General features: G+C 37.6%; 1 long non-coding RNA gene across 1 annotated transcript in view; it reads right to left on the bottom strand.

Annotated features, from left to right (window-relative positions):
* Positions 1-1,196: 1,196 nt before the first annotated feature.
* The window catches only part of LOC308187607, a 73,524-nt gene continuing 51,535 nt past the window's right edge, over positions 1,197-23,185 (bottom strand). Inside the window, exons 4-6 of the long non-coding RNA XR_013944820.1 lie at positions 12,647-12,690; positions 2,342-2,425; positions 1,197-1,867 (exon numbers count right to left, since the gene is read on the bottom strand). This is a non-coding gene — a long non-coding RNA (uncharacterized lncRNA). The remainder of the gene's footprint in view (positions 1,868-2,341; positions 2,426-12,646; positions 12,691-23,185) is intronic.

A 23,185-nucleotide genomic window follows, 5' to 3' on the forward strand; every position in this document is an offset into this window, starting at 1 on the left:
TGTGGCCTTAAAAGATAAATGTTTAGAATGGTGTTATAAATATGTGTTAAATATTGTTAAAATAAGGATAATTACATGGAGAATTATTATGAATGGAAGCTAGTTATACAGCCATCGGAAGAACATATTATAACTGTGCAGTTAATTAGTATAATTATTTCTCAGGTAGGAGAAGTATTAAATATTTGCTTTTGTTTTCCATATGCAGTCTCAAATAACAAGATAAAAACATTCTGAGAATTATGCGCATTACCATTCTAAACCATTTCTGGTTTTTAGTCATTTGTTTACAGAAAATACAGTAAGTTAATTTCTGGCACTTTTTACATTTTATGAGTTATAGAATGCATATTTAATCAATGTATGGAAAATAATTTCATAGCTCACAGGCACTATCTACTCACAAGGGCAATAGAGAGCTACATAAATATTTCCAACCCTTTTCTTTATCGATGTTTAACATTTGCCAACTGCAGGAATTTATTGTTAATAATTAATCTTCTTTATGTTACCTAACTGCTAAGTGATCGTTATGTTACTAAAGTTTCCAAGATATCAAAGGTGGAGTGGTAGGGAATTAAGCACTAGAGTGGTAAATGTGCAAGCCATTCATATTAGGAATAACTGCAGTCTTGCATTTGCCCTATCTTTGCTATTTCTGATAGACAGACTTCATTTAGCATCTGCTGAGAATTATTCAAGCTCTCACTTTTTCCTTAAAGGTACATCACAGTAGATTTAGCCAATGGATATTAATTGTCTTTGTGTTACAATATGTTTACTAGTACTGCTCTGAACTTTTCTTTGTGGGATAGTGAGTACACAACAACATAAAACATTTTTCTGCTTTCTACGCTTACACACAAGTATCTTCTCTCTTCTAGTCTCTCTTACCTGAATATTATTCTAGTTATTAGGCTCAAAATCATAGCTCCCGCAATTCTTGTTTTCCGTGTATTTCTTTGCACTGTAACTAGAACCTAGCTATCTTCCTCTTCAAATTCAAATCTACTTGGATAATTTCTACAGCTATCTTGCCTAAGAATGAATTTGGATCTTGTCAGCAGCTAAGAATACAAGAAATACAACATTTACATATAACGTCTGGCACAATGCAATTATGATCAGAATCCTTGGTCTCACTGCAACAAAATAAAGAATGGTAAAGAACGGGAATAACATTATTAAATCATAAGTGTAAGCAGCAAAATTCTCCCATGAATCACTAAATAATATAAACTAATGTTTGTTTAATAATTTATTTTTTTTTCTTTTCACTTCATTTATGATTCTCAAGTGTAGTGGCAAATCCTCATCTGATCACACTTCAGATCAATTACTAACAATAAGTAAAATATTATATGCCATGAATAAATACTCTGGTGGCAGAGAAGCTGCGGTGGTTTCACTCCTTACTTCTACTTCCTCCTCTCCTGAGTAACACAGGGGAGATGAGGACTGGGACTGCCTTCAGTCCACAATGCTTTGTCTCTTCTGCTCCTTCCTCCTCACGCTCTTCCCCTGATCCACTCTGGTGTCACTCCCACAGGATACAGTACTTCATGACCTGTTCCAACGTGGGTCCTTCTGATGGGGTGCAGTTCTTCAAGAACTGCATGGGACCTTTACGTGGGCTACAGTCCTACCAGGAACAGACTGCTCCAGTGTAGGTCCTCAACAGGTTGCAGTTCCTGCCAGAAAACCTGCTCCTGTGTGGGCTCTTCTCCATGAGCTGCAGTTGTGGCCAGCAGCCTGCTCCTGCAATGACTCTCTACAGTCTGCAACTTCCTTCAGGCCATATCCAGCTGTATGGGGTCCTTCATGGACTGCAGTGTGGATATCTTCTTCAGCATGATCCTCCATGGGGCTGCAGGGGGAAACCTGTTTCACCATGGGCCTCTCCACAGGTTGTAAGGGAACTCTGCTCCAACACCTTGAGTACCTCCTCCCCCTCCTTCTTCACTGACCTTGGTATCTGTAGTATTGTTTTCTCTCACATTTTTTCTCACTCCTCTCTTTCCCAGCTACTCTGTAGTGTTTTTTACACTTTCTTAATTACGTTATCACAGAAGAGCCACCACCATTGCTGATGGGCTCAGCTTTGCCCTGTGGTGCCATCTGTTTTGGAGCCAGCTGGAAATGGCTACCTCTGACAAGGAGGCAGCCCCTGGCTTCTTCTTACAGGGGCCAACACTGCAACACCCACCTCCCCACTCCCTGGCAACAAAAACCTCGCCATGTAAATCCATTACAAGAGCAGAAACCCTACTGCTGTTCAATATTACTACTGCTAGCTGTTACTGGCTAGGTAAATGAAAGGAGAGCAATGAATATTTTTTACCTTGGTTGGCTTCAGTGAGGTTTTTGACACCGTCTTCAGTTACATCCTCAGAGAAGTTGGTGATGTACAGACTGGATGAGTGGACTGTGAGATGAATTGAAAACAAGTTGAACAGCCTGGACTAGAAGGTGGTGATCAGTGGCACAAAATCTTGTTGGAGGCCTGTAATTAATGGTGTACATCCCCAGTACATGAGATGTAGTGCTGCTGGAGAGAGTCCAGCAAAGGGTCACCAAGATTAAATGACAGGAGTATCTGTCCTATGAGTAAAGGCTGAGACAGCTGGGACTGCTCAGCCTGGAGAAGAGAAAGTTCTGGGGAGATCTTATCAATGTACACAAAGGCCTGAAGGAAGGCTGGAAAGAAGGTGGAGTCAAGCTCTTTTCAGTGTAGTCCGGTGACAGGATAGCACCAATCTGATGGACAGAAGCATTCAAGGGATTCCTCCCACCTGGTCCTCTAGATCACAGAAGAAAGACTGAGCACATTTTCCCAGTAGCAATGCACATGTGATCACACACAGTTACTTGTCATACCCAGCAAGTTCCTTGGTTCTGTACAGTAGTTTCTCATATTCTGCTCAATTAGCATAACCTCTAGGCCTAGTTGTTTGCTTACAGCCTTAATGCTCAGCACGCTGCCTTGTGCTGAACTGGCATTAATATTGACATCTTGTACTCTGACACTTGTGGTAGTTTTACCCTGCTAGGCAGCTGAACTCTAACACAACTGCTTTCTCACTCCCATCCTCAAAGGAAAAGGGAAGAAAATATGATGAAAAGTGCTCAAGGGTTGAAATAAGGACAGGGAGATTACTCATCAATTAAATCACGAACAAAACAGACTCAACATAGGAAGATTAATATAATTTATTGCTTATCACTAGCAGACTAGAACAGTGAGAAACTAAAATCAAACTAAGAACAACTTCCCCCCCAGTCCACACTTTTCTATATCCTCCCCCTGAGCAGTGCAGGGGAATGGGAATTGGTGGCTGTGGTTAGTCCTTAACACTTCATCTCCTCCACTCTTTCATTGTTTTCATCATCAGTCTCTTTCCCTGCTCTACGTGGGGTCCCTCCCATGGGATGCCATCCTTCCCAAACTGAGCCTGCGGGAGCTTCCCACAGGCAGCAGCTCTTCAAGAACTGCTCCCACATGGGTCCGTACCACAGGGTCCATCCCCCAGAAGCAAACTGCTCCAGCACGGGTCCCCCACAGGTGGCAGCTCCCCCCAGACCTCCTGCTCCTGCGTGGGCTCCTCTCCATGGGCTGCATGCAGCTCCAGCCCAGGGCCTGCTCCTGCGGGGGCTCTCCATGGGCTGCAGCCTCCTCCAGGCCACATCCACCTGCTCCACCGGGGGCTCCTCCATGGGCTGCAGTGTGGAGATCTGCTCCGTGTGGGACCCATGGGCTGCAGGGGGACAGCCTGCTCCACCAGGGGCCCGTCCACAGGCCACAGCGGAACTTCTGCTCTGGCGCCTGGAGCACCTCCTGCCCTCCTTCTGCATTGACCTTGGTGTCTGCAAGGCTGTTTTTCTCACATTTTCTCACTCCTCTCTTCCAGCTGATGTTGCACAGGAGTTTTTTTCCCCTTTCTTAAATCTGCTGTCCCAGAGGCAAATCCAGCATCACTCATTGCTTGGTTCTGGCCAGCAGCAGTCCCTTTTGGCATTTCCTTTCTTATCTTCTTAGACTCCTCTACTGCCAAGGAAGAGGACTAATGACTTCAGAGAGCTTCTTCTGCTGATTTCAGTAGACCTTCAATGTTGATTGCACTGCTTTTGATTTCACTGAAACTCATTTCATTTGACAAGGTCACGGGTGTTCATCTTTCTTCCAGTGCACCCTTTCACTTTGGTCACTCAAAGGTCATGATCTTTGAATTTTATTAGAACTGAAGTATAAAAAGACTTGAACTAAGACACTTCTGAGCAGAGATGGGAGTCTGTGTTTAGCTGATTAAAACACTTTGCAATTTACAGTAAAAGCAGTTATTTAGCTGTGGTGTTCCAAGGAAGTGGAAATTCATTATATGAAGTTTTGTGTGCTATGCTTTTTCCAGTTAGAAGCTGGTGGTATCTATCACTACTTTTTTTTTTTTTTTCATCACAGCAGAGGTTTTAAACATGCCTCTGATCACTTTGACATGTTACCAAATCCTATTTCTTGAATGAGTGGAAGAGGAACTAACTACATCAAAGGCTGTATGTGAGATAGGCATTTACTTCTGCTACTGTCTATTCCAATAGATTTCAATCAACCAAACCCTTTCACTGAAGTCCTCAGGTACCTGTCCACAATACACTTGATATCTTACGCCTGCTCAGGCATTTTTTCCCATTTAACTACTCAAGACTTTTTTGTTTGGTTCGTTTTGTTATTAATTAGACACCCATCTGTGATTTCTTAAATCTTTTACTAAACGTCTTTTATTTGAATCAACGAAGCACAACTTCCCTTCTATTCAACCATTTGTTCTTAATTGACCTAACCAGATGAAAGTTCCTAGCCAGTTAGCTAATTTCTTCAATTAATGAAGCCAGCTGTCTCACAGTCATGTTATTGATCATTTTCAAGTCTAAGCATCTGTTATTCTAAGCATTTTAATGGTCATTTCAAATTGCCCCAGATATCGAGAATAATCATTGTACTGTCTTCTTATTAATTTCATTAATCCCAGGCATTTCCACTTCTCTTATTACTCTAATACTCCAACATGTTCTTCTTCAGAAAAAAAAAAAAAAAAAAAAAGCACCCTTCCGTAGGTAGGAAACCAAAAGATATTGCTGCATCCTTTCACAAATCTTTCATTCAGAACACATCGCCAACATGTTGCCTAGCAAAACTTTGCTTTGTAAGGGGCTACTGCATTTCTGTTTTAAAACAATGCTTCCTTCCATTTTCCTTCCAACTATGTATGGCTTTACTTATTATACTGTCAATTATTTAGGTTAGACACTCTATCAGTAGTAAATTTGAAAATCAACAAGCAGACTTTGATAACTACTGAGATCCAAAACAATCTACTAGAAGAATGTTCTACTAGTTGGAACAGTCCTGAATTTAGAAGACAAGAACACAGAAACCTTATGCTCATGAAGCTCAATTATTCTGATCAGTGGGCCACAAAAGTAGAAAAACATAGTTTATGCTTAATAACTTCCACCTGTTAGAGGCCAAGTATACCTCACTGTAAATCTACTTCAGCTAGTGCTTTCTTATGCTAAGAATGAAAATACAAAAGATACTGTAAGAAGGTGAAATTATCATGAATACCCAACATCACCTACAAAGTCAAAATGTTAAAACAGATGAATGGTTTGCTGAGCGGTATGTTAAAATCATAAAATCATAGAATGTTTTGTATTGGAAGGGACCTTAAAGATCATCTAGTTCCAACACCCTTGCCTTGGGCAGGGACACCTCCCACTAGACCAGGCTGCTCAAAGCCCCATCTAACCTGGCATTGAACATTTCCAGGGAGAGGACATACTCAACTTCTCTGAGCTACCTGTTCCAATGCCTCAACACCCTCATAGTAAAGAAGAGCAGAATAGAGGGAGAATCACCTCCCTTGCCCTGCCCACACATGCTTCTTTTGATGCAGCCCAGGATACGATTGGCTTTCTGGGCTGCAAGTGCACATTGCTGACTCATGTTGAGCTTCTCATCAACCAATAGCCCCACATCCTTCTCCTCAGGGTTGTTCTCAATCCAAACCACCACTAGAAAAAATTTGCATTTATTTGAATAACATAAAAACAAAGTTTTCTCTCAGCAGCCACTCATGTAGTGCAAATAAAGATTAAACTTAGATCCTACACATTACTTAATACCACATATAATTTTAATCACCTGAATATTCCTTGTAAAATGTATGGGACTGCAAAGGTACTAGAAGTAGACACATCCATTAGCTACCATCTAAATCAGAACTGCAGAGCAGCATCCCACGGACAGAGTGGAATATTGCATTGTTTTACTTAATGGTTATTAAGTAAAATAAATTTACTTAATGATTATTAAGTAAAATAAGTGTTATTGGATATCCAGAATTCCCCAAAAGAAACCACCTGATTCTTTCCATCTGGTAGTGAAATCTGTAGTTACCTGACTTATTCTACTCCAAACCTTTCAAATGACAGTTTATATAATGAAACAAACAAACAAACAAACAAAAAAACAACCCACAAATCAACCCAAACCAAAACCCCACTTCTTTTCTCATTGAGAAATATGCAATGAAAAAGTAATATTGTTGCATTTGTTCTAAGTTTACTAATGGTAGAATAATTACATTAAAAATGTCCTAATCCCTTTCAAAGAAACACAGTGGATACTTCTCAGAATCAAAAATAATCTATATTTTCTTCTTCCAGAAAGGAAACAATGCTCTATTTAACAGCTGCTGGCTGGTGCCTGCTGCTGCAGACAGTGTATGTGCTAGATGAGCTGTGGATTAGTAATGCCTTTTTTCACCCTATTTAATCTTCTGTTTCATAGGGATAATCCAGCAAGGTGCTGAGTACTCTTTGGCAGGTGCTGAGTGCTTCAGACAATAGAAATAGAGCCTTTATTCCATTTCGCAGATTTGAGCCTTTGAGCCTTGGATGTCCCAAGGCAGTTCAATGACATTGTACTCTTCATTACAGACATTAAGAGTCACTGCCATATTGCTCTCCTGTGAGACCAATGAACTCACAACTTTGGGAACAAAACATAAAAAACCGTCTGTTTATATTAACTTTGCCACACAACTAGGAAACCATGAGAGCCATTTGCTATGCATTCTTTCTCTTAAGAAGAAGGGGAAAAGAGGGAAAATAAGTGAAAATATTAATTGTGCTTAGTTTTCAACATTTCAGTTTTCTCTTCTTTCAGTCTTCCTTGTGTTGGCTTCCCACTTTCATCTATTTGAACAGACAATTCTAGCTCCAAAAAAAAATGGAAAGTCTCAAAATACATAAAATCTTTGAAAAATGCTCCTTATTCTGAGCATACACTAAAAAGTGTATGAAAGCTGGCACTATAACATCGAGCCTCAAAGGCTAAACTAAAGGACTTCTTCAACTGAAAACAAAAACGGAAAGCAATAATAAAAACGTGTGGTATTCTCCTTGTAAACTGCAATTTCAAATGAGATGTATCGAAGTTCAAAACTATAATATATAATGTTTTGCCAAGAAGCCTATGTGTAGAAGAAAATGTGAGCACTTCAACAAAATTCTATTGTTCAGTCAATATAGTGAATATGTAATGCTGAAAATTTAATAAGTTGTTGATTGCTGTGTGACATCCTTCAGGTATAAACTCGTACTCCCAGTTTCATAGTTTCAGTTGACCCTATTAAACTGCTGGTAATGATTAATTCTCTTTACTAGCATTTATCGCTGTTAAAGATGAAAATCATAATACTATGAAATGACTATGTAAGTAGCATGCAAACTTTTACTCACATCAGAAGATTACACTTAAGGTAAAAAAAAATCATTAAAACACAGATAGGGATTAAGCAAGAATCTGGATTGCTTAATATACAAGTGTACAGTAATTCTTAAAATAAGCATGTAATAACCCAAGTAATGCTGAATATACACTAAATATCACAGATATGTTCAATAAAGGGAATAGGCAACTCCATATTTTTCTAGCTAACAGTATAAAATATGCTAGCATTCAGTGTGGCTATTTACAACGCATATCTATTGCTTGTTAGCCTCTATATTGTGTCCTTCAGTGAATCCAAATGCCTACCGAAGCAAAAAACATTTGTCTCACAAATTTTAAATTCCCAGTGTATAGGTCACTCATGTTAACCGATGTTATTTTCTTACTAAGTCACCTGTGTGCCATTCCAAGTCAGCAGTTAGTGTTGCCTTGGGTAGAAAACTCTTCAATATTTGATGGTATATAATAGCAAACAATGTTAGATAACAAACTTGTTAAAACCTTGTGGTTAACCTTTCCTGTTAAAACTAATACTGTAAAATCTCTATGGCTACAGGAATTGCACAGCCTTTGCTGACACTAAAACAGGTCATCACAATTGCTGAAGGCGTCTGACCTAACAAAATTTCATTGGAATTAAATCATAGAACAACTAGGATCCAAAAGAAAAAAAAAATGTTTTAATGGTGATTTATGATGTATATTATATTCAAAAGGGTTTAACAGCCTGTATGCCCTATTTCCTTTTATTTCTTCTCACATCGTAGAATCATAGAATGGTTTGTATTGGAAGGGACCTTAAAGATCAACTAGTTCCAACACCCTTGCCTTGGGCAGGGACACCTACCACTAGATCAAGTTGCTCAAAGCCCCATCTAACCTGGCCTTGAACACTTCCAGGGAGGGGACATCTGTTCCAATGCCTCAACACCCTCATAGTAAAGAATTTTTTTCCTTATATCTAATCTAAATCTTCCCTCTTTTAGTTTAAAGCCATTACCCCTTGTCCTATCAATACACTCCCTGTAAAGAGTCTCTCTCCAGCTTTCCTGTAGGCCCCCTTCATGTATTGGAAGGCCACTTCCTGGAGGTCTCCCTGGAGCCTTCTCTTCTCCAGGCTGAACAACCCACCTCCCTCAGCCTGTCTTCATAGGATAGGTGCTCCAGCCCTTTGATCATCCTTGTGGTCCTCCTCTCGAGATACTTTAATAGGTCCATGTCCTTCTCTTGTTGGGGGCCCCAGAGCTGAACACAGTACTCTGGGTGGGGTCTCACAAGAGTAGAGTAGAGAGGGAGAATCACCTCCCTTGCCCTGTTGGCCACACTTCTTTTGATGCAGCCCAGGATACGGTAGGCTTTCTGGGCTGCAAGTGCACATTGCTGACTCATATTGAGCTTCTCATCAACTAATACCCCCACGTCCTTCTCTTTTGGTCACAACAACCCCATGGAACACTGCAGGCTTGGGGCAGAGTGGTTGGAAAGCTGTGCTTAGGAGACATTTCTTCTCAGAAAGAGCAGTCAGGCATTGGAACGGGTTGCCCAGGGAGGTGGTGGAGTCACCGTCCCTGGGGGTGTTTAAGGAAAGGTTGGACATGGTGCTTAGGGACGTGGTTAAGTGGGTGACATTGGTGGTACGGGGATGGTTGGACAAGATGATCTCAGAGGGCTTTTCCAACCTTAATGATTCTATGATTCTCAGCCCAGCCTGTATTTGTGATTGGGATGGCACCAGCCCACATATAGAACCTTGCTCTTGGCCTTGTTGAACCTCATGAGGTTCACACAGACACACCTCTGAAGACTGTCCAGGTCCCTCTGGATGACATCCCCTCCAGCATCCCTCCCAGCATGTTCACTGCACCACACAGTTTTATGTCTTTGAAACCTGGCATCAGTTTCAGTATTGTCAAATATAAGTAATTCCATGTCTCAGTGTTTGAAAACTTTTTGCATTGCTTCTTAGTTGATGAAATATTTAAAAGAAAACTAAAAACAAGTGTAAAATTTATTCCCCAATAAAGACACAGAAAAAAAAAATCAAAATGATGATAATATTTTCAATGAAGTGTTCTCAACATTGTTTAATATAATAAATTTTTTATATTAATTATTAGTGCTTATTTTTTTCTGAGCATTAACAAAAGAACTAAATATATCAACATAAAACCAAAGAACTATAATTTAGCCTCACAGGAAGAAAAAAATGTAATTTACAAAGAAAACTAAAAAAGAAAAAAAGGGTTTTAAAGTTGACTAATTGCTGTGCAACTCTCAAAATGTGCACAAAATGGAGTAAAACAAATACATATCTACAGAAATTCAAATATTGATTTTCATTTTGAACAAATACTGTTGTATCATGTGAAAAACTGCTTTGTGTGTCCTTTCACAAATTTTCCAAAGATTTCATTTTCTGGAAAATATTCACAACTTAAAAAAACTACAATCATTTGTGAAAATTGATTTTTGAATATCAAAGTAGAAAGTATGTGCAGTAATTTATACACTAAATAATCATGTCAAAGGAACAAGATATGATGGTTATGTACTGTATTAATGCTATATAACGGTGATGTTTATTATTTCCCAAAACAAAATATTAAGGAAGAACAGAACAGAGTTAAATAATTTATCCTGATTTCACAGATAATTCACGGATGAAGATAATATTGATAATTTTTTGAATAATTCAACAAAATTTATGTTTGCATTTCATAAAAATGGGAAAAAAAATAAAACAGCGACTTATGGTCTAGTCTAATGGCTATTCATTTCAGAATATTCTCCCAAATGCACAGAATAAAACTCTTCATAGCAAGGCAATCAGTGGTTTCTTATATTGACCTAGAGAACAAGAATATTTTTAAAAGGTTCTGAGTTTTCATTCCTTTTTCCTTATATTTAAGTTTTCTTTAAGAAGTCAATTGCTCATGTCCTACAAAACATATGATCTGTTTTATACCTCACCTGCTGTCTGTCTGAATATAATAGGCTGATCTCCTTCTATGACAAAGTGACACGCTTAGTGGACGAGGGAAAGGCTGTGGATGTGGTCTACCTTGACTTCAGTAAGGCTTTTGACACCTTTTCCCACAGCATTCTCCTGAAGAAAATGGCTGCTTATGGCTTGGACTGGCATATGCTTCGTTGGGTTAGAAACCGGCTGGGTAGCCGGGCCCAGAGAGTCATCGTGAATGGAGTTAAATCCAGTTGGAGGCTGGTCACTAGTGGTGTCCCCCAGGGCTCAGTACTAGGGCCAGTTCTCTTTAATATCCTTATCGATGATCTGGATGAGGGGATCGAGTGCACCCTCAGTAAGTTTGCAGATGACACCAAGTTAAGTACATGTGTTGGTCTGCTCGAGGGTAGGAAGGCTCCGCAGGAGGATCTGGATAGGCTGGAGCGATGCGCTGAGGCCAACTGTATGAAGTTCAACAAGGCCAAGTGCCGGGTCCTGCACTTGGGTTACAACAACCCCAAGCAGCGCCACAGGCTGGGAGATGAGTGGCTGGAAAGCTGCCTGGCAGAGAAGGACCTGGGAGTATTGGTTGATAGTCGGCTGAATATGAGCCAGCAGTGTGCTCAGGTGGCCAAGAAGGCCAACAGCATCCTGGCTTGTATCAGAAACAGTGTGGCCAGCAGGACTAGGGAAGTGATTGTCCCCCTGTACTCGGCTCTGGTGAGGCCACACCTCGAGTACTGTGTTCAGTTTTGGGCCCCTCGCTACAAGAAGGACATGGAGGTGCTCGAGAGAGGCCAGAGAAGGGCAACGAAGCTGAGGGACCTGGAGAACAAGTCTTACGAGGAGAGACTGAGGGAGCTGGGGTTGTTTAGCCTGGAGAAGAGGAGGCTCAGGGGCGACCTTATCGCTCTCTATAGGTACCATAAAGGAGGCTGTAGCAAGGTGGGGATTGGTCTGTTCTCCCACGTGCCCAGTGACAGGACAAGAGGGAATGGGCTAAAGTTGTGCCAGGGAAGGTTTAGGTTGGATATTAGGAAGAACTTCTTTACTGAAAGGGTTGTTAGGCATTGGAATGGGCTGCCCAGGGAAGTGGTTGAGTCACCATCCCTGGAGGTCTTTAAAAGACGTTTAGATGTAGAGCGTAGTGATATATTTTAGTGTTAGGTCAGAGTTTGGACTAGGTGATCTTGGAGGTCTCTTCCAACCTAAATGACTCTGTGATTCTGTGATAATATAAATAGATTTATACTTTCTTCTTACAAGGCTTGTATAAACAGAGCATGAGGCTCTATTTTTTCTTACAAGGCTTGTATAAACAGAGCATGAGGCTCTATTTTTTTTCTTTCTTCAGTTTAGGAAAAAATTAGTACGAAATATCATTGTAAGACTTCCAAATATATTTGTTTCTGCTTATTCTTATATTTTTCTGTCCACCATTAAGATCATAGGAAATTATCTTTGTGGAAACAGATTTCAGAATATTTTTTTAAAAAAAAAAGTTTCCAAGAATACATATTTTGTCCATTTGAAAACTGACAAGAATAAAAAATTTCTTTTTAATATTTTTGTTTAATTTTAATCCCAATTATTTTTATTATTATTTTCTGAATAGTGCAGTGGAAAGTATATTAATAGAAAAATATATCAAGTAGTTACTTACCTAAGTTTCTCAGTTATTCATCCCATGGTAAAAGCATTTTCTTGTCTTAAGGTTAGGATTACCGATATGAAGACTACTGTTAATTATATGTTCGTTTTCTAACTAAAGCATTTGTTGCTCAAATCATCCTTTTTCACCATTTTCATGATGTCTATGAAGCTCATTTCACTCAATTTTTGTCAGCATCATTTGTGATAAGTGTTGTAACTGTTAAAAGTGTTATACTTACCAAAATTCACATTCCATCTGCAAAGTCTGATTGGCACGAAATCCCTGAAATAGGTGTAATTCAACAGTTTATAACACAATTGAATGACTCACCATTAGTTTGTGTCATTGGATCTGGAAATAACATGCCTCTAATTTCTGGCACAATGAATTGCAGGGTGGAATTTTGTTCTATTATCCACTTTTTAATAATGGTGGATGAAGCTTTGTTTAGTACATCTAAGCAAAGTATAAAGAAATTGATTGTACTGATGATACTTCAGTTTAGTAGTAAAATCACATGCGTGTAGAATAAGATAAAATTCATATTAAAGGCTAAAAATCTTAATCTACTTCCTTAAGAAATTTAATTCTTCAAGGTCTAGGCCTGACAAAAGAATTAGAGGGACTTCAAGGACCTAAGGCTAATCCTGTAATATTGAAAATGTCTGCTGATTTAATGGCTAACTGTGGAATTCTATACACTCCTCAACACCAGTCATATTTTAAGTCCCCCATGTGCTAAAAGATTCTCCTTTTGCATCTGCACAGTACTGCTTTCATGTTGACAAGAATAGGAAACATCTGTTTATCCCAAAACAAAATCCATTTTACGTGTAGAAAATTGTCCCATTAGGACTTAACTCCAAGCAGGCATTTTCCAAAATGCCCCGTACACACTTTTAGGATAGCCACATAAAGTAAACATCTCTGCTCAACTGTTTTGTCAAAGTGAGTAGATACTTGACATCAAAGGTGATCAATACTTTCAAATATTAATCTATTGTTTCTATTTTAGTCTAAAGCAGAATGAGACAAAACAAAACAAAATGAAACAAAATAGTCCCTTTGTTTCAAATGCTCTTGAAATATTTGGCTTTACAAAATAGTGTTCCCCACCTGCTATTTGTCTTAACAAATGAAAATTTTATGTATCTGGAACTGGTTTCTTGAAGAACTTCCATGCTAACCCACTGTATGACCATCAGGTATCTTGGGTGAATGTGCTGAACTGTATCCAAAACAAAGACAGCAGCATTTCTCTACAGCACTTTATCTTTCCTTGGGGATTTTATATAGACACGTGGAAATACATATATTTGTCCACAGCAAACTGCTTCCAACTATTGACATTTCTTTTTACCACTTCATTTTGTCAAAGACAAAGAGCTCTCACAGTATGCTTAGCTTCCTTTTTTACTTCTCTTTTGTACAACATAAATGCCACTTCTAATTAAAAAAATATATATATATATATTTCATCTGTACATGGTTTGATTTTGTTTGTTGATATATTTCATCTTATATTCAGTTGGTACAAAATTTCTGCTTTAAATGCTTTGGTAATTTTGCTTTCCTTCTTTAAGAGGAAAGAATCTCTCCTTTCAACAAATCTTTCCACCTGTAAAATTCACAGAGATTTTCTTTCTAAGATAGAAGTCAGTTTTTAAGAGTAATTAAAAAAAAAATCATTTTAGAATTTAAGGATGGATATCTTAATTAGAAAATAAATATGCTGGAAAAGTAGTGAAATCACTTATGAAATTGCATTTCTAAGCTGCAGAATGTGCTTAGATATGGCATTCGCAAAATCCACTTGGAAGACCTATATCTGATGCTCTTTTAGTTGTCTGATTAGCAGGAACTGGGAGATTTGCATACATTAATCAAAAAGCTTTGTTGGTGGCCTTGGAAAAGAGTTCAGCCTATTATTTTGCCAGAAGAATAGAAATTATCACAGGAAACCTTAATGGGCATGTAAAGTAAGGAAATGAGGCTTTCCAGTGGTGATACACAGATGTGAAAGAAGTTCCCTGAGGAAAATCAATGTGTGTGTTTGACTGCATGTATCTGCTTTAAATGAAAACACACAAACAAACTCCCAAAGAGAATGGGTGTGAGAGAATGAAGATAGCCTTGATGTATCTCTTAAGGTTTTACAAAGGAAAATCAAAGTATTCTGAAGTTAAATATGACATTTTAGAACCTGGCAAGCCACATGTTAGGGACTGCTTAGAGCTGGATGATGGTGATGAAAGGGCTGAGTGTATCTGGGTGAGAGTCAGGGGAAAGGCCAATAAGGCAGATGTTATGGTGGGAGTGGGAATAGACCACCCAATCAGGATGAAGAGGTGGATGAAATAGTCTATAAGCAACTAGGAGAAGTCTTATAGCCCTAGATCTCATGGGTGACTTCAGTTTTCCAGATGTCTGCTGGAATAGCACAGAGTAAACTGTCTAGGAAACTCCTGGAGTGTGTGGAGGTTAACTTACTGACACAGGTAGTGAGAAAGCCAACGAGGGAAGGTGCCCCAGTTGACCTGTTGTTTGCAAACAGGGAAGTACTTGTAGGTAATGTGATGGCTGTTGACTGTCTTGGGTACAGTGATCACTAAATGATAGCTTTGATTTTTGGTGAAGTAAGGAAGGCAGTCAGCAGAACCTGGATTTCCAGTGGGCAGACTTCAAGCTATATAGAGACATGGTGGACAGAGTCCTTTGGGAAGCAGTTCTGGAAGGTAAAGGAGTCCAGATAGGCTGTACCTTCTTCAAGCATGAAATGTCTAAGATGCAGGAGCAGGATGTCCTGTTGCCTAAAAGTTGAACCTCCAGGGTTAGAAGACTAGCCTGGCTGAACAGATTGCTTCTTTTGGAAATAAGGAAGAAAAATAGATTTTATGAACTCTAGAAGAAGGGGCAGGTAACTCAGGAGGGCTATAGAGCTATTGTCAAGCAGTCCAGGAAGAAAATTAGAAGGGCTAAAGCCCAACTGAAACCCAATTTGGCTAGTGCAGTAAAAGACAATTAAAATGCTTTTATAAATAGATCAACAGAAAAAGGAGGATTCAGGAGAATCTCCATGCTTGAATGGATGTGAGGGGAAATGTAATGATGAAAAATGAGGATAAGGTTGAGGTACTTAAAGCATTTTTTTTTTTTGCTTTCTTGTCTTTATTAGTATGGCCAATTGTTCGCAGGTTACTTAGCCCTCAGCCTCCTGAGTTGGAAGACCATGAGAGGGAGTGAGATGAAGCTCCCATAATCCAATGGGAAACTGTAGGTGACCTACCACATCATTTGTACGCTCATAAGTACAACAATTTCCTGGCAGAAAAGGGCGTCAGGGTGATGGTTGACAGCTGGCTGAGCATGAGCTAGCAGTGTGCCCAGGTGATCAAGAAGGCCAACAGCATCCTGACCTGCACCAGAAACAGTGTGGCCAGCAGGACTTGGGAAGTGACTGTGCCCTTGTATGTGGCACTAGTGAAACTGTACCTTGAATACTGTGTTCAGTTTTGGGCCTCTCACTACAAGAAGAATATTGAGTTCCTTGAGTGTATACAGAGAAGATCAGCAAAGCTAGTGAAGGTACTAGAAAATAAAATATATGAGAAGTGACTGAGAGATTGGGATTGTTTAGTCTGGAGAAGAAGAGGCTGAGGGGAGACTTCATTGCTCTCTACTACCCTAAAGTAGGTTGCAGCAAGCAGGATGTTGGTCTCTTTTCTTAGGTGACAGGCAATAGGATGTGAGGAAACAGCCACAAGTTGCACCAGGGGAGGGTTAGACAGAGTATTAGGAAGAATTTCCTCATGGAGAGGGTTGTCAAACATTGGAACAGGCTTCCCAGGGAAGTGGTGGAGCCTTATTACTGGAGGTATGTAAGAGAAAGGTGGACATGGAATTAAGGGACATTGGTGATGAGACTCAGTACATCAGGTTGATGGTTGGACTTGATGATCTTGAAGGTCTTTTCTAACCTAGATGATTCTATGATCTTATGTTTTGTTTGTTTGGTTGGTTGGTTGGTTGTTTTGTATTATTGCTAATGCAGACATTTTACTATTTTTTTTTCTTTTATATTACCATTACATGTGACTTATTCCATTCATATCTGATATCCAGTATTCTCCTAGAATTTTCATGTTCTCCAAGAACTCTCATATTCATCAGATATCCATTATTCTATCCAGAATTCTCTATAAACATGATAAATGTAACCATCTAGCACATTCAATGATCTGTTTGATTTTTATTACACTTCATGCTTTAGAAATTTAAGATGATTTTCTTGGTTGTCAAAACTTTGCTTCTGACTAAAATCTATTGTAAGTGCTTGTACATGTCCTGTCAAACAATAACCATTCTGGTGTCCTGTAACATTTTCAAGACATCAGCAGCGTAATTATTGTGGGAATCACCATGGAATTGCCCATACTAGAGAGCGATTAAAAGGCAAGGTAATGCCATCAGAATGATTTATTCTTCATAATATTAGAATCATAGAATCACAGAATCATAGAATGGTATGGGTTGGAATGGACCTTAAAGATCATCTAGTTCCAAACCCCTTGCCTTGGGCAGGGACACATACCACTAGAACAGGTTGCTCAAAGCCTGGTTTTGTTAAAAATGATTGGTTAATGATTATTTTTTAAAAAAACAATGATTTACATTTTTTTTTTTAAAAAATAAAACTTTTAAAAAGTTAATGATTAATTTTTTAAAGAATGGAATATTAGCAACTAATACTGAGCCTATTACATTGGAAACTGTGTAAGACCTTATATTTATACTACATTTTTGCATTAAACAGCTGAACAAATTCTATTTAATTTACTTTTCATGACTAATTCTTTTAACTTTTCTTAAATACAAAACAGCATCTGCAAATAATAGCAAGGGCTCTTTTTCAGAGTTACTTAGGGATAAATAGAATTCTGAAGTTTACTGAAATTAAATTGTATTATAGTTCTGAACATACAGGAGCTTTGCATTACTGTTTGAAGTTTCTTTGCTGTCTGTAAGACTCATTAGACTCTGGTCTCACCATTACAATAATGTATTTTGTGATTGCTTCTATACTCTCAGACTAGTTTTAAGCTCTGTGAGTGAATACTAAGACCTTTGAACACATTAAGGCTTAGTCTTCATTTGTTGTAAAATTCACATCTTTCTAAGTATTTCAGTGTTTCTTTTACTTTAAATAGACGAGTTTTAGTTTCCTTGCCATCATTTTCTTCTGAAAATATTGGTTATGGCTCTGTAATACCATAGCAATTCTTCAGTCAGCAACTATCAGTAAGTGGCACTGCTTTCTTGCTCTTTTTCTAGCTTCTTGTCCTTGCCGTGTTGCTAGCTGGCTAGTTGGAAGTAGATACACATGTGAGAACTCAAATAGTTAGCTGTGATACCTCTGTCTATATTTTGTAACAGTTTAAGATTCAATATTTCCTTTGTAGCTTGGCTGACTGGTCATGCTTCACTGGCATCCAGACTGTTCAGGATGTTTTGCTAGTAGTATCTGAGTTAGTAATCTAATTATAGCTTACATATATCTGCAGTACACATCCTCATTGCTGGCTGTGCAAGAATAAATATACTAAATTCCAGATAGTAACCATTGTAAAGACAATAGAGCGGAAAGCAACAGTATTCTAATTCTAACAATTAATGTACAAGTAGAATAATTTTGTATTAAGAAATAACATTTTAAAAGAATATATAGATATTTTTCTGAGTCACTAAAAATGTTTTCTAATCTTTTCTGAATGCAATTAAAATAATCTGCCTTACGCGCATTTACATATACTTTGATAATGCTAATGCACTATATAGAGGAAAAAGGTAAATAAAGGGAGAAAGGTTGGTTTCTAGTTCATTAGAAACTCTGTGGTAGAAAATCAATATTAGCTAAATGGAGGACAGAAAATGTAATGGAATAATCTCTCTTGGATCCTCTTGCTAAAAAAACTATGAGTGAGTCACTGGCAATTTAAACCATGGCCTATTGTATATGTCAAACAGAATAGAAAAAAGTCATATGAAAATTACTAGAAAACAATGTTTTTCTTCAGAGCTCTAAAAGCCACAATCAATTTTTGTGAAGTAATAAACTAGCAGTGATTATCAGGATACTGCATCAGAAAAAAAATCAGTACATGTCTTTGGTGTATCAGGAGAAGGAAGAAGAAAGCATCTCTTTGAAACAATTTCATTCCACAGAACAAATCTGGTAGTCTAATTCCTAGATATGGGTCACAGCCTCTGTCAAGACTACAAGCATTTCTGTGGGGCCCTTCCTTTCCATCTTCTGATACAAAAGGAGGAAAACAGCAATTGTTTTACAGGGCTTTATCTATATAGGAAGTTTCTCTATAGAGATACTAATCTGATGGGAATCATTGGCAAAAGTCCAATTCATTCTACTGACTTCAAGATTTTACCATAGACTCACAGAATCACGGAATCATAGAATCATAGAGTGGTTTGGATTGGAAGGGACCTTAAAGATCATCTAGTTCCAACACCCTTGTCTTGGGCAGGGACACCGCCCACTAGACCAGGTTGCTTAAGGCCCCATCCAACCTGGCCTTGAGCACTTCCAGGGGTAGGGCATCCACAGCTTCTCTGGGCAACCTGTTCCTGTGCCTCACTATCCTCCGAGTAAAGAATTTCTTCCTTATATCTAAACTAAACCTTCCCTCTTTTAGTTTAAAGCCATTACTCATTGTCCTGTCACTACACTCCCTGATAAAGAGTCCCTCCTTCAGTTTTTCTGTAGGCCTCCTTCAGGTATTGGAAGGCCGCTATAAGGTCTCCTTGGAGCCCTCTCTTCTCCAGGCTGAACAACCCCAACTCCCTCTGCCTGTCTTCACAGGAGAAGTCTTCTAGCCCTTTGATCACCCTCGTGGCCCTCCTCTGTACTTAAACACTCTTTATTCTTAAAGTTCTGTCTAAAGTTAAATAAGTTTTTGTTGTTGCTGTTGCTCGTTTGTTTGTTTAAGACAATATTATGTTGTCATTAAATTGAGGTTAGATGTCATAAAGCTACGTCCTAAAACTAAGCAGAAGATGGCATCTGAATGCAGGAATCTTGGTTATACTTACTGCCTTTATTTAGCCAGTGGGTCAAATATAGATCTACAAGACTACTTTATGACTTGGGAAATCCAAAAAGTATTTGTGCTGTTTTTTGTTGTTGTTTTGTTTTTTGTTTTGTTTTGTGAAAAAGATTTTTTTTTTTTTTTTACTTTACAATTTTCTGTTGTATTTATTGATATATTTTGGTTTATTGCTATCAAGAAAAACCTGTAGTTAACTTTTAGAAACAATATCAGGCATCGCTTTTTACTAAATTAGTATTATCAGACTACCACTTGTTGTATTGATAGTATTATCTTCTGCAAATAAAACCAGCTAGAATGATTTGAATTATTACCATTTTTAAGAGCAAGCACTTTCAGCAGCAATTACCAAACATGAGTAATGCAAATTACAAGCAAATGAATGAAACAGTAAAACTTGAGGCATAAACCTGGAACAAAATTGCACCATGACAGTTGCATGAATGAACAGGACATACATTTTGGAGTACAAGAAAGAAATAGTCTGTATATTGAAAGGTCAGTAGTTGTAAGCATTAACCTTTAAAGATAAATTAAATTAAAATTAACTCCTTATTCATCCAGACTGAATTTAAAATCAAGACAGCTCAATTTGCCAAGGGTTAACCCATGTATGTGTCCATGTCCTAAAATACTACAGATATTTAAGAATCTGATTCTAATGGGAATTTAGGAGGGTCACTGGAAACAGCACTTATTTCACATATCTTTAGCTATTGAATTTTTGCGTCACCTACTAATCTAGTCTCCTTCCAAAGCAGATTGAGTAACATGGAAACCTCCAGAGGATGATTCATACTGTCCTAAAATAGGTGTCTTGGGTAGGATGAATTATATTCTGGAGGTAGCTTCCTGAGGGACCTTAGAATTATTTAAATTATGCCATTAGTCATTAAAAAAGACTAACTTTTTAACAGCAAAATTAGGTGAGATGAGGCAAGCCTTGTGTGGCCATTTTTTAAAAAAACACGATTTTTTTTAATAGTGACTTTAAAAAAAGATGTGATAGCATATAATAATATATTCTTAGTATTTCAAATTAATAGATATAATAATAATAAAAAAGCAATAATAGTAGAGATGTATTCTGTATTTCAGCAAAAGTGTATTATAGTGATTATTATGGTCTTCTTACAAAACAGAACATCAGGACATCAACAGGATTAAATTTATAGTCCTTTAAGGTCTACACCCTAAAGGTTTTTTTAAATAAAGAGTTGAGAATAATCCATAATTTGAATTTAGTCTCATGTAAATCATTGTGATCAAGGGAACTGTCTCTATCCATCAGATCTTTAGATCTGGATCATAAACACTTAATAGAGTCATTTTTCTGTCAATGCAATAATAATAACTTTTAAAGAGTAATTAAAGGAAGAGGTTTTCTTTCTCCAAGAATATAAATTCACTATTTACCTTTATTCCTTATATATGAGTGAGGAATAGGTGACATGTTTCTGATGTGTTTTACGTCTCAATTTCTGCGATCATAGACTACCATTTAAAAAGCAGCAAAAGCAGTAAGCAGGAGCACAGCAATAACAACAAACAAGCAAACCCGTGTGTAATTCGATAGTACATGGTAGATTATAAAACTATGTAATTTCATTGTTTTCCTTTTCTACTGATCTTTAGCAGCCATAAAGTAATGGACAAAGGAAAATCAAAATCACAGATATTCCTTCAGATCTTGGCAACCAAAGTAACTAAACACCTGAGAAATGAGATAGCACTATGGGAAGAAAAAGAAAATCTGTTTTTCCTTTTATAGTTTGGTGAAACAATAAGATCGCATGAAACATGAAGCACTAGAACCAAATGGATTTTAGCTTTAATGACTACCCCTGCTGGGAATTTTACCTTAAAATAATTACAGCAAACTGTCTGTATGTAATGACAGCTTACTTCTAAGTGATGTAGTTTTTTAAATAATTCGCTGTAACTACATTGACAACAAAGTTTGGAAAGATAAGAGAAGTGAGAAATTTAAATTCAAAAAATGTTGGAATAGATAGAAGGGAATTTACAAAATGACTCTTGAGCACCTAAATTAGTTCCTTTTTTTTTTTTTTTTTTTTAGCTAAATGCCTCTTTCTCTACAAAACTTAAACCCACATAAGTCTTTTAAAAAACTTTTATTCTCTAATATGCATGGAAGAAATAACTATTTAAAATAAAAGAGGAAGATAAATAGTAGTAGAAAATTCTAAAACAGCAGACAACATTTAATAAATTCTTTCAGGATTCCTATTTTCTCTTTAGAGTATCAACATGCACAAGGCTTATCCTTTACTTTAACATAGGTTGCCAAATGAAGATAAATAACATTACTTCATTTATAATCTTTATTATGAGCAGTATACTTGTGTCAACTTTTTTTTTTTTCCCATCCATTTTCTTTAACTACTGTTCAATTGTTATTGGTTTGCTTTGTTCTTGACAGTCATTCTTACTGCAAGATGTCTGTTTCCTGCTGGTTCTGATTCTTCAAACATTAACAGATAACACTTCTACTGGACTCATGAGACATATGCCAAAAGTCTTCACTCAACACAGAAAGCACACCTACAAAAAAATTTATTTTTAGAGCCTACTGTCCTTCATAGTGGATCAGGATGAGAAAATAGTTAACAGAAATTTACCTGGTACAGAGATAAGTAATTTTGTTAAAACAGAAGAATGTGTTACTGATGGATGAGATGAATTATAAAATAAAATACAAATGCAGTTTCAAACTCATTTTGTCCTAAATGTTATATAATTTTCCATGAAATATCCAGTCAGTAAATATAAATATACAAACAGCTAAGCTAGTACTATATCTTGACTATATTAAAGATTAATTTAAAACATTATCTGCCTAAATGCTGGATATTCAGTCTAAACTAGTTGTGTCGGCACCCTCTGCAGACACTGGAGCTTGGGCATATATATCCTAAATCACATATCTGAAGTAGATGGAATGACCTAAGTCTCTTTGTTTTCACTGATTTTAAAGGGAGACTTTGGTTGGCGTCTCATAACACAGCTACTTTAAAACAGCAATTGAAGAAGCTGGTGATATATACTCTAGTCCTGACATGGCTCTTTGATGTAGGCTTTCAGGACTGTGCCTATCTGCAAGGTGGACACAATATGACACAACACTTGCTAAGTTTCATATATATGAAAAATGAGTTCTAGATCTTACAGCTGAATCCTGCTAGCCTTAACCACTAGTTATTATCTTCACTCCCACAACTCACATACAAACACCTAATAAAATGCATAATTTGATAATTTTTAGAGTGCATAATGCTCTTGTGACAAGAATTATTGCTAAGCTCTTACACAGCTGTGGTTGTTTGGCACTCTTTCTCAATCTGCAGTGTTTTCACATGTTTTACAATATATGGCCTTTTGATGCATATTGAAGGAAGTCTGAGGAGTGAAAGTATAAAAGACTGCAGTATTTGCATCTCTTGTACCTGTCTCCAAAAAGGAAGAATATTTTGTATGCTGATCTCTATTTACAAAGGTTGCACAACTGAAACAGTCAAACATTTATATGGTGATAGGAATTGTTCTGAAATTGCAACTGAAATTATAATTCAGAAAAGCTTCATGCAGGTTTTCCTGGAATTAAGTTGTGTCCTTAACTTTGATGTCAACAG

The sequence above is a fragment of the Anser brachyrhynchus genome (assembly GCF_964034855.1).
Source record: "Anser brachyrhynchus genome assembly, chromosome: 1".
NCBI classification, from domain to species: domain Eukaryota; kingdom Metazoa; phylum Chordata; class Aves; order Anseriformes; family Anatidae; genus Anser; species Anser brachyrhynchus.